We start from the raw sequence: 13,624 nt of genomic DNA on the forward strand, positions 1-13,624 counted from the left end.
CACATATACCAAAACAGCAAAGCCAAGACAGAAGCGAGAATCAAAAACGGAAAAAACAAGCGAGATCAAACACGGAGTAGCAATCAGAAAAACAAACGGCTTGGTATGCACAGACTAAGGGTAATACTTCAAGACAAGTTTGAAACAGACCGGTATACATACAGAGTAAAACAGGTGATGATGATTAGTATTCAGGTGACTGTGATCTGTTGGGTGGTTTGTGATTGGCTGGAAGAGTCTCGTGACTGACTGAAGGATTCTGGGAAGTGGAGTCCTTGGTGGTCTGAGAGTCCAAATGAGAACCAGGAAGCGTGACATCTTAAGTCATTACTTAAAGATAAGTATTATTTTGACATATCAAATAATTATTTTGAAAAAAATCATAATTTTTAAGATACTAAGTCATTATTTTGACATAGTAAATCATTATTTTGGGAAAATAAGTCATTACAGCAGCAGTCGATGGTCATTTATTTATCAAATTCTAAAATGTTGTATTTTGATTCTATGAGTCATTCAAATCAAATTAATCAAATATAACATCTGTAACATTTTCCCAAAAAGCTTTCATGTCCCGCCTCATTACTCTGGTTTTCCATGTTTTCATATTCTACAGTAGTGAACTGATTTGGAAGTAGCTCTTTTGCTTGTTTGCTGCTATGTGAAATTTTACAGATGACGTAGCCACTTAGCTAATGCTGCATTCAGTTGCTCAATGGAAGGTTCTACCTGCCAGATGGCTAATTAGTAAATACTTCACTCCATTTGGATGCTTGGTGAAAGGCATGAAAGGTACGCCCACCAAAGGAAGCAAGGAGATCTGGAGAAAACATATCTTTGCTTTATTTAAATGCACATAAATCATATTGAAATGCACCAGGTACATATATATATATTTTTACATTCACTGCCAAGTATCATTTCTTACCAACAAAAGATGCAAAAGGTTGTTATACCTTCTCATAAACTTGTTTGTCATCTAGAATCCTGAGTTTCCCAGTTACCAGTTCCCAGTTAAACATGACTTTGTCAATTGATTGTGCAATTTACATATGGGAAATTGGTATTTCACAGATTCCAACACCACTTAAACACAGCGTATCTGTCTGCAAATACAAAGATCACTTCAAAAGTACACACTAGACCGAGTAGCTCTGTCCCACAGAAACCACCTTTCCCAGCTGCCTGAAATGCCTTGTTGGAATTCCAGCCCTTTTCCTTTGTTACAAGATGATACAATCTCATAACACAATCCTTACTGCCCGCCTACTGGCGAGCTTAACATGCCGGAGGACAGGAAGAGTTTGTTCAGTTTTGTAGCCGTGTCAAGAAAGATGCTGACCTGACTTTCAGAATTGGACTCAACTGGGCTCAAACTGATACGACAGATCTGGCACCATTGGGAAAATAGCCAAAATTGGTGTTTACAGCTGCTCTAGAGAGAACAGTCTGTCCGCAGACTGCAAGACAGGGGCGGAACATTCAGTGACCAATGACCAATCAGTGCACACTGGGCTCATCTGGAGGTGGGGCTTAAAGACAGAGAGTTTCAGACAGAGAGGGATCAGAGATGTACAGGATGAGAAAAATAATGTATTTTTGGAACACTGAAGCTATTCTAGTAGACATAACAAAAATAAAGTTATGAACATTGACATGAGCATAATAGGTCTTTTCAAAGCCATTGTTAAATTAGCAAATGAGCAATTGTTAGTGTTAGATAACATTTCAGGTACTTGCCTACAAATTCACATGCTCAGATTTCTTTTGAACGCAGGGTGTAAAAAGATTAATGTGTGAATTATCATTTGCAAGAGAGACAGCTACTTAATTTTCATCTGAAATGAATGGCCCTTAAAATTCATAGAACATGAGTTCTATGGACTTTTGTAACCACTACAAGAGCTAAGGGACTGTCTACAAATGACTAACCACAAGAAAGCAATCATCAGGATTTAAGCATGACGAGGAGCTTTATGAGCCTGTACAGGCCTTTTAGCAGTGAGGACACAAATGATGGGCAGAGGTTTTAAACACCCTCTATATAATGATGGTTAATTAGGGATCTCTAAAGATGCAGACATTGCAAAACCAACAGAGTTTTAATGAAAAAAGTTTAAAAAAAGAAATGATTTGCATTTGAATAGTTGTTGAACTCAGTAAACTGAGTCATTCTATAGATTGTTTTCCTCTATTTTAGTCTCAGACTACAATAAAATGCTCATTTTCATGCTAAAATCATTAATTTGTATCCTGGGGACGATGCCCCCGGAACCCCCTACAGGGGTTTAGTTTTTGAATGTGTCACCTTTTTCACTCTTCTTGAGTTTGCATGTCTGAACATGGACCAAAGAACTTTCACTAGCCTCATTATTGTATAATCTCATGGGGCAAGATGTGATCTCAAAAGGAGAATGTCTGGGGAAATGTCTATGAGCTAAATGTGGGTGGGAAAGTAAACTTATTAGGGTGGAACAGACTGAGTGTGAAATTTCCAAACCGTTCCACACCTCAGAGCAGGGAGCCATGGTGCACTTGTTAACATTACCCAATGGATAACAAGCAGGCTGTTAGCCCATGGATGTCACCAGGGCTCAGTATGAGGGGGAATGCCATCCTCATGATCAAAAAAGAGACAAAAAACCATCCCCTTTGTAAGACCACCCCACCTTCCATCCCCTTTGGATTAAAATGATATCATGTAAGATTTCTTTTATTGATATTGTAGTGTTCGCTACTACTAGCTTGCACTGCCTTGAGAGTGTGGGAGATGTGGCCAGGCAGAGCAGCCATGTGGAGAGGCTCTTGGGAGGTGCTGTGCTTGTGGTAGGAGAGATAGGAGATACATTTCTTGTAAATAAGCTGTTTAGCTTATTGAAATACACGTGTTGTTTGTGCTATTCTATGGCTGTGGGGTAGTTAGTGCAGTGTTAATGCTTAACGTCAGTGGTGGTTGTCCCTTGCTGCACGTTCAATAAAAGAGCATTTGCTTTTAGAACGCAATTCTCGCATCTGATTCAATGCCCACACACAATATTTTCTTTCCGTCCATATCTGAGATTTACATAGTGCGGGAGATCATGTCCAAAAAAGGAGTTTCAGTCCAGGCAGAGCACACTCGCCTACAAAAGAGGTGGTTATGTGGGCTTGTGTGCTTTCATTTTCCATTAGTTATGATGTGGAGCCATGCGGGTTATGATGTGGAGCCATGCGGGTTGCCAGGTCCCTGCTGTATTGCGCTAGTTTGAAAATGCTGTCTGCAGAGGAAATCATGCATTTTCAGCTTCTGACTTTAAGCAAAATTAATGACTGGAGATTTTTACTGCACTTGGCAACCCATTGGAGAGAATGCAAAAAATATTGCACGAACTGTGGAAAACAGGTATGACGAGCAGCGTTACCCAGTGAAAAAACTTTAAAGTTAATAAAACAGAAAAATGGAGCTTATGCTATTCTTAATCTTCTTACAAAATATTAATCTTTTCTAAATATTGTTTTTAAATAAAGGATAAAAAAAACTACAAAAATGTGGTACTGCTAGCTGTATCCCCAGAATGAGAACTGCTACAGAGTTAAAAAAGGCCACGTAGATGGGTGCTAATAACATGCATGATTTTCTGCATGTTGTTGGTAATTGCTGCAGAGAGTTTTGTCAGCTGTCTGAAAAGCCCCTTAAAAAACTTCCAATTAAGCCTGTAGATGTGTGGCGCGTGTGTGGAGAACACAAAACATGAAAAAAACTTTACCTCTTGCAAGGGTAAAACATTTTCGTTAAGCTAGTTTATTCTTTAGCTTTAGAAGATCTCACCACGCTAGTGGGAAAAGTTACCAGATTACCAGCTGTACGTGGTTCACATTCTGAAAGTGAAAACCAGCTAAAACTAATCATGTACTCCAGACTTTAAAAGAGTATGCACTAGAGGAATTTTGGGGAGGGTTTTAAAGGTACTTTTGTTCATGCAATCCAGCACCAAAGTTTAACAAGTTGCCCCCAGATGTGTATTACAGGTACCTTTGGAGGTTTGCCCTGTGAGACTATACAATAATACGTTATGAGATCATTTCTGGCCCCATTTCTGACTAAAACTATATAAAATCAAATCTAATCTTCAACATATGTTTTTGTTCTGACTGTTTCTCTAGAGACACGTAATGTAATTACAGGCCTACTGGGTCTACTTGTGTCACAGTCAACACACTAAAACACTATGGATCTCACCTTTTTATGATTGGTTTGATTGATTGATGTTGATTTGAAATTAACCAATCAAAGTGCTGTCTATAGGCAGTGTCAAACTATCAAAAAATTCTGGGAGCAAATGAAAAATTTAATGTTAATATGGTAGGCTCTAAACTATCCTTTGTAAAGCACACACATGTCAACTGTAATTATTTTCTTTATTCTTTCTGAGAATTACCATAAAAACCCACCGTAATGCATTCAACCTAAATTAAATATTAATAATAATTAATAATTAATAAGTTTCCTTGATTTGCTTTGGTGGTATATAAAGACTAGACCTAGGTAAAACATAAGCTGAAACAGGTTTGTAAAGAGGAACAGCTATTTTGGCTATTTTGGTTCATCACTTTAATAATTTTTCATATTTCATGCGTTCCTTCAAGCTGTATCACACAAATGTAATTTTACTGTGTTTTGTCCATTTGTGCCAATTCATGTCTAACTGTTTTTTTCTAAAGATGCAGTGCTGAGTAAAATTCTTAAACTTGTTTTTGTCAAAATCAAAAATTTTCTCTTTAACCAGAAGCAAAAACCTCTGGAGTACCTGAACTGTTTTAATGAAAATCTGTAATACACATCACATATTAAGTGATATTGAGATAATATTAAGTAATCCAACATCTTTTGAAAACTACTACTTGCAGTACACCTATGTTAAAACTACTGTTGTAATTTATGTTACTGAAAACCTGAGCTCCTTCTGGTGTAGGTTTATGGCAGTTTGTGTGCTAATAGTGCTCCCTGCTAGAGGAGTTTATGACTGCAAGCAGTTTCCAAAGCCATTCCTACGTGCTTTAACTATCAAACAAGATGTTTTCCGTCTTTATGGCGGACTTACTCTAGAGTTCAGCTACAGATGTCTTTGGAAAACCATGTAGTACTAAATTTTCACAGTTCACATCATTTAACTCATCTGAACTACTAGGACATTTTTGCTCTACACACAATACTACTATTCTTTCTCAGACAGTAGAGGAGAGCAGGGCACAACCTAACACACTGGTTTTTGTTGAATAATTTTAAAAATATTTAAGTAGGAACAATCGTATTTTTATACAAGTAACATATACATCTCAATACAAATGAACACTGTAACTGTGTTTCTAGCACCTACTGTTCATGTATGAATCCACCGAAAATGATGGGAAGCGCAATGTTACAATTTACCTCATGGGTAGGTTATCTGTATCAGACAGAGGGTCAGTTTAACACTTGCTAGGAAAGGCTGATGAAAGTTAATTCAATATTATTCTATATTGTAAGAAATTAATACATTTCCAACTGTACTGCACTATATATTATCTATCAATAAGACAGCTCAATTGATAGATATACATACACATCAAATGATATATGAAAACTGACATGAGACTGTGTGTCAAACAATGAGAAATGTATTTTTGTCCTGTGTAGAAAAGCAAATAAAAACAATACACATGAGTAAAATATGCCACATTGTTTCTGAATACAGCTTTAACAGCTATTAATGTCAATTTCATTAATGTACTTATTTAAAACCAAAATTCTAACATCTGAAAGGTACTACTAGTAGAAAATCCCTGTTTTCAGATGTTTTCTTTTTGTCATCTTCAAATTTGTGTAAACATATAGAACAAAAAGACAAAATTTACTTTATTTGTCTTTGTTTACTAAAGCAGGCTTAGTTGCAACACTGTGTAACAACTAACCACACAGTACTGAGGCAGTGTTTAAGTCTAGCTGGCACTTGCTGTGAGCTTGTCCCAGGCTTCAAAATGGTGCTACACTGTCGGCAACACAATAGTAAACTAATAAGTAAAGTAATATAAGGTGGATTTTGTGATTTACATGAACAGCTTAGTAACCAAAAAAATTACTTACATGCCCTGAAAAAAGCTGATGAATCATGCTGAAATTAGTGGGAGAACATGGCTAGGAAACATGGTCATGTGGCCAGAAGCACATGCTGCTTTACCTTCCTGGCCCCGAGGCTGCTCCCCACGCTCCTCTAAATCACACTCCGGGAAACATACAGCAGAGATAGTGTGGAATTTAGTATATCATTTTAAAGACTCCATAACAACCTAATGTTTTAACAGTAAAAGTGAATAAAAATTACTTACTTACTTACATATTATTGAATATCATTTGTTACCTTTTTCTGATCCTTTTTCTGTTTCCCACCATAGGAATCAGAGGAACTTTCTCTACTTCTGAAAGTCCCAGGGCTGCAGCTGCTGTACGCCAATACCTGGTTATTTTACTGCAGCGAGTCACACTGAGGCAAGCTGAAGTTTTATAACACGTCGCCATTTGTTTTCTGCTACCTGCATTCAAACTAACATGATGTTAAATAAGTAGAAGGGAAGAGTTGTGGGGAAGGTAAAGCAAGCATTACAGTGCACAGCAAGGAGAGCTAACAGGTAGCTTCTGAACAAACCTAGTCCTCTTTAGTTCACTGTCAGTTTCCCAACATGGTAATTATCATCTTTCATGCATCATTTTGAATTACTTTTTTAATCATCAACAATATCTCACCCAGGGCTATGATATCACTGAGCTATCAGTTGTTTTGACGCCACGTACACTGAATACATTGAACTGAGCAGATTTCAAGCACCTGCTGAGCATAGATCCTCACTTACAAAGCATGTAGCAATTGATAAGACTGGAACACTGACTGAAGCATAAGCGCTTATTCCGTTAATGACTCTTCATGTAGTCAGAGGTTTGTTATCGACCGCTTGCTCGCTCCGTACAGTCAATGAACACACGCGTGTGTGTGTATGTGTGCGCGTAGGTGCATCCTTTCCAAGCATTGGACGAGTCTTTGGAGCGTATGGGCTAGGATGAAAGAGTGGATCGGTGAGGTATAGCCAAGATTCAACCTGCAACAATAAATCAATGGAAGCTGATTGAAGCAGAAGGCTATCGATTTCATTCGAGTCGCCTTCTTGCGAAACACAATAAGTCAGCGGGGGGCAGGCTATAGGCGCACTGAATGTAGATCCACACCTGTCCTCTCCTTCTCTATTACGTCCACTCTGGAATGTTCTGGACGACATAAATCCGTATCCTCGAAAGTTTAATGGCGGAGTTTCACATCAAAGAGGACCACCGAAGCTCGAAACTTTTTCTCATTCGTCTCTTGGGCGGCCCGACTCGGGGCCCGGCCCTTTATATTTCCAGGCCGCTCGGATTCATCAAAGGTGCGTCCGGGGCTGGAGAGCTGGCGCGATTTGTTGTTGAGAAATGACGGTGACTTAAGTTCCCAGTCAGGCTTCACACGGGGCATATTTCAACCTGATGTGGTCCTTTCATCACAGGGAAAAACAGAGAGAGAGTGGGAGAGAGAAGGAGAGAGAGAGAAGGAGAGAGAGATGAGCAGACCCTTCTCCATGTGAAATGATTATACGGGGATGATGAGAGACCTCCCAGGGTGAAATACAGTTCAAGGGGCTGTTGGCTGGAGCCCGGCGCTTGGAACAGCGCAGAGATAACTTCAAATGGATGCATAGAAATGGAGTTTTCATCTCCAGCTAATCCCTCAGGTGCACTTCTTTGGCACGGCGCAGAAAACTCGTACCGACTCACGCTAGTTTCCGCAGGTTCAGAACTTCAGCTGCCTTTGTGATACATATCCACAGCTGGACATTTACAAGATATACAAGTACAAACAAGTCAACTCTTTTGGTTTGTTTTTTTCTTTTTATATAAAGGCATGCAGCACATGTCGAAGTCTCCCTGCACACATCACACATGGCATCATACAAAGTATACAATTTTGCTCACACGGCCAGTTTATTGGAAACATCTACTTTGTATTTACATTCATTGGCCTTTTTAACCTACACACTTGAAAAGATGGTTCTTCAAGGGTTCTTTAGTAAAGGCAGTGGTTCTACTTAGAATCATGGGTTCTGTGTAGAACTATTTCATGCATAAAATGTTCTCTGCATGGTTAGTTAAATGGTTCTTCAGATTGATGGAGAAAGTGTTATATATGGTTGCCCAACTATCCAGGATTGCCAGCCTAAGAACCAGCAGGGACATATGCACAGAAATTTTAGGGGGGGTTGGGGCAGGAGCTCAAAGGAAACAAACATGAATCATACTTATATTTTACATACTTATATTTTACACTTAATAGTAATAGATGGAAAATGGAAAATATCTAATAAAATCACCAAATTTTGCTTATACACTCCATTGAGGTGGACACATTTTTGCCTGTATAATAGAAATGTGATCAATTATAATGGAAGTGCATCTTCCAAATAAATGCGAATAAAAAAGTAAAATTCCATTTTAACCTGGTAGTAAGAATGAAACATGACAGAAGGCCACAGATACTGGTGGACAACTTAATCTTGTCAAAGGGAAAAACACATAACGGTGATATCAGACAGTTAAAGAGCATAAGGTACCTGCTGCCAACATTGCCTCAGCTGTTATGTTCACTTGTGCATCTGTCTCTGTGCTCTTATGATACAAAGTGCAGCCATGAAATTAAACAAAATAGCAACAAGATGCTTAACATTGAAGTTTCTCTGTAAAACTTGTCCATATTTCTCAAAGGTATTTTATACATGTGACATAAGGAGATTTATTCTCTTATACCCTTCAATTACTCACAAGGATTTTATGTGACAACTGTGTGGAATCCTGGCTACTGAGAGGAACCAGGACTTAAAAGAGAAACTCTCTAAAAGCATGAGGAAGAACCCATGTGAAGAATCAAGACTCAAAAGGAGAAACGTCCTAAGAGCACAAAGAAGAAACACTGGGCCTCATTCACCAATATCTGCCTAAGTTTTCTCTTAAATTTGTTCTTGTGAAGGTCCTAAGAAAAGGTCTACATCAGATTCATGACGTGTTCTTAAACCACAGAACTGTTCACACCTCTGTGCTCTTGAGTGTGTGTAGATTCTATTCTTACCTAAGAACAAATCCCAAATAAGAAAACGTTGGTGCATGTCAGAATCTTCAAGAAAACTTGCAAAATTGGGTTTTAAGAAGAAATTTCTTCTTAAGAACAGTTGGTGAATGAGGCCCACCGAGAAGAACCAAGACTCAAAAGAAGGAACTCCTTAAGAGCATGAGAAAGACTGAGAAGAACTAAGATTCAATAGTAAAAACTCCCTAAGCACTGAGAGGAACCAAGACCAATAGAAACCAAAGGTTGCACCAGATAATAGAGTTTGGCTGCAGTGTAAGCCGAAATAAAACAAAGGCATTGGAATCACTTAGAAGAAAACTCACTGATAAATACCAGTAGTTGATTTTGAAAGTCTGTCAGAAATCTGTGAGAAAAAGATCTGGTGGATTACTGATTGTGTTGGACATATTCGATGGAAGATAGTGTCCTCATGAATGTAAGGCCACTTCCAGAAATGTATTATATTCCCACTACTGTGGTGGTTATGTTGTTATGTTATTCTTACTTTTACATTTGCCAGAGAAATTGCCCGTTTCGGAAACTGGAAACTGGTCATTATTCATTTCCAAAATATCTGGGAGCATCAGTAGGGGCTAAGGCATCTTGCCCAAGAGCACAACCAAGAATACCCAGTCAGTTTTGGGATTTGAACCCTTGGCAAACCTCTCTTACCACTGGGCTACTGACCAACTAGAGCTAAGAATGAAACTAAACACTGATTGACAAAACAAGTGATCATCAACTATCAACTCAATGAATCAATGGCCATTTCTCAAGCCATTTAAAACATGGCAAATTATATCTTAACAGAAGAAAGGAGCACATAACAGATCGAACACTTGAAACGCTCAAGGATTAACTCTTCATCAAGTATCAAGCTAACATTTAAAGCTCCACACCAGCCCTTGTAAAGCAGATATAGCTCATAGTCAACTACACATTTATGCACAGTAATTATTTCCTTTGTTCTCTGGGAGAATTAACATAGCAATTAAACCTAATGCATCTGACCTAAATTAAATATGGGGAATTAGGTTCCTTTATTCACTTTGATTTATGTTGAACCATGCCAGCTGCATCACTCCCTTTAATGCATAGAAGAAGCATTAACAAGAAACACAAAGTCTACAGAGCAGATTAGATACTCCACACAAATACCGAAGTAGATGTAATTAAAAGATAGTGGCCTCGGCCTCCAAAGGCCTAAATTACAATTGTCACCTTCTTAGCTGTGATGGATCCTTATCTGGAACTCTCAGGGGGGGAAAGAGAGAGTGGAATAACTTGTTATTATTGCCAATTCCCGATAAAGCTCAACAACAAATTGTACAGTGTGAATGTAAATCATAACAGAGGATGTTTTGAGGCACAAGCTGTAATATGTTAATAAATTAGATATATTCTCAAAATGTGACAGGAATGTGATCATATCAGGTATTTCCAGATGTTGTTTGAATCATTCTTGGAATATGTTTGCAAGATCTTAAGTTGAATTCTACCAGCATGACTATGACTTCTGATTCTGATTTGAAGTTGTTGGTAACACTTTATATGTCATATTTGTGTCAGTTTTAGTGTCTCAGAACAAAAGTACCATCAAAGTAAGCTGTTTTCAGTGGCTTTATTTGAAGACTACCTACATAGGGACTTTTTAACACATGCATAAGCGCTGAATGACACATTTATAAAGCAATACTTGAGTATTCATAACAGCTTATGACAGTAACCACAAGCTGTTTTATGGAAGTAAATGACATTGTATTGACATAATGACCCTTAAACCAAAGTGATGGATGTTTGTTCTACTTATAACACCGTTATGAAGCTTCATTTTCAAGCAATGGAACTCATAAGGCAGAGGCCTAGTTAAGAACACCATATATCAGTTCTATGGCAGATTTTGATCGTCCTTGAATGTAATTGAGTCTTTAACCTTGGTAAAATATTACCAGTGTAAAAGGTGATTCCATGACCAGGGAATGATGCTTCATAACAGTGTAATAAATGGAACAAATGTCCATCCCTTTAGTTTAAGGGCCCTCTTGTCAATTTAATCGTTTAACATAAAACACTCCTATGTTATGTTGTTTATAAACATTCAAGTACTACTTTATAAATATTTTTCAATGCTTATGCATGTGTTATGAAGTCCCTATGTAAACAGGCTTCAAATCAGACGTTTCAGTTTTTATTTAAAAACTGTCACATTAAAATTTGGTCAATACTTTTTTTTTAAGGAACACATATTAGGGGTTATTAAGGTCTTGTTCTTAGTTCAGTAAAGCCAAATTAGACCCTTTTAAATGATTTATTCATTTTGCATTAGGATTTATTCATTATGACCTGTATTAGTACACAATTGGAAGTATCTTCTGTGAAAATGATTAATAATTGCATTATTACTTGCGATGAGATGTGATAAACATTCTGTTAAGGCCTTGTGAATGCAAATTATTGATCATGATATAATCACCTAAATTCTAAAATCTTATTAGTGTACAATTGTTATGGATTCGTGTCAGGTGACTTCTGGAGTTCACCACAGAGCTAGTAAGAGGTTAATTCAACATGTGTACATATTCAAGCAGAATTTTAGAATTTTAGTCATCAATAATTAGAGGCTTATTATAGAAATTACTCATTTTTATTAATTGTTAATAAGGGAATAAATCTTTACAGTAAGTCAATGAACATCATAAATTCATTACCTATTCGTAGTGTTTTGATTGCAAAAAAAAAAATTAAAACTCTTCCATACAAGTGTTTAACTGATCCACATTTGGTTGTTGAAATGGGTTGAAACTAATTTAAAATATTCCCAACTTGCATATTTATGGCTCACATAATAGCCATGTAATGATCTTTTCTTTCACACGTGGGACTAAAATTGAGCTATTAAAAACTTTTTAGCCTTTAATTAGTAATGACTAAAACTGTACTTCAGAATATGGAATACATCTTGAAGTATTAGTGACTTATTAAACTCTTATTAGCTCTAATGCAGTGGACTCCAGAAGTCACCTGACACTATAGAACCTATAAAAATTATAGACTAATTAGACATGATTGTAACTTCACACTCTATAATTTGCATAACAACAGTCATTAGTAATTTTCACATAACAGGCCTTTAATTGTTTGCTAATACAGATCAAACTGAGTAACACTTAATGCACAATGAATAGGGCATTTAGAAGTATCTCATTTTGGCTTTACTGAACGAAGAACAAGATCTTAATTTATTCTCAGCATGTGTTCCTTAAAATAAAGCGATAAACCCATATTTGTGTACCTCATTTGAAAACTGTATATGTGAAAACGTCATGACGAATGGACCAATAGAAACGGTCCAATAGACTTGAGGTAAAATCACGTTGCATTAAAGTTAAGAACATTTTTTTACCTTTGCCATTTCAGAGATGTGAGGTTTTCTTATAGCAGTGATGATACAAACCTTTATCATTCTTCCAAGTTACCAAGTTGTTTTGGACGCAGCCTCTGAAGGTTGCACGTCCAAATCCATTTCTGTATGCCATTTTAATTAGCAACACACCGACATGTTTCAAATTCATTTCTGAAGTGGGTTTACCAATTACGTCTTGTTCTTTCACAAAGCTGGCATGATTGTAATTCTCTGATTGCTGAATCTTCTGAAGTGCATAAGTGCTGAAGTTTTTCTCGACTGCTCCAATGATCAATCCCGCTCTGAATGTGTCAGCATGTCAGCTAAAGTAATTACTTGCATTTTGCCTTTATGACCTACGACTATGCTTCAAACAAAGCATTGTTCCAAGGCAGCTTAGGACAGGACAGAGCATTAATGCTTATTGAGCTGATCTGGAGTCAGAGTGGGCAAACTTCATTTGGAGGGCATTGTAAATGCGTCAGCAGGCCCAGAGCTTCAGAGTAATCAGAAACGGCCGTGGCCGACCCATTTTCCTGAATGAGTGAAATTACTTTATAGATTTCTTTGTTTTCTGATGTGGCGGAATTATTTGTCTCTGTGAAGAACACCATTATTTCCATTCATTATTCGATTTGGATGAAAACATTGAGGCCTTGTAAAGACTGACTTAGCAGACCGTCTAAATGGAGGTAAATGCCTTTCTCTCCCATACGATTCCCACCTTAAAAGGGGAATTCTACCCAAATCTCAATTACAAAAATGTAAACAAGGTCACTCAGAGTGGTTTGGTGTGAAATGCTACATTCTTGAGAAACGTACACAGTTGTTCACAGTGGTGGTGATAATTCCCATAAAAGCTCCCACACAGAAAGTTATTACATGAACTGGTTATGGATACACTTTTTTTTATCTTTTTCTAATCTTGGCGGAGAGATACATGAAGGGCACTATGAGGCAAAATAGTCCCCAACAAAAACCTGCTACTATTTTACCTTTATCAACATTACATATAAAAACTCAAAGACACATGTAGGTTCACTGGTCATTTTGGAAGGAA

Source organism: Colossoma macropomum, unplaced genomic scaffold (genome assembly GCF_904425465.1).
Source record: "Colossoma macropomum unplaced genomic scaffold, Colossoma_macropomum, whole genome shotgun sequence".
In the NCBI taxonomy this organism is placed as follows: Eukaryota; Metazoa; Chordata; class Actinopteri; order Characiformes; family Serrasalmidae; genus Colossoma; species Colossoma macropomum.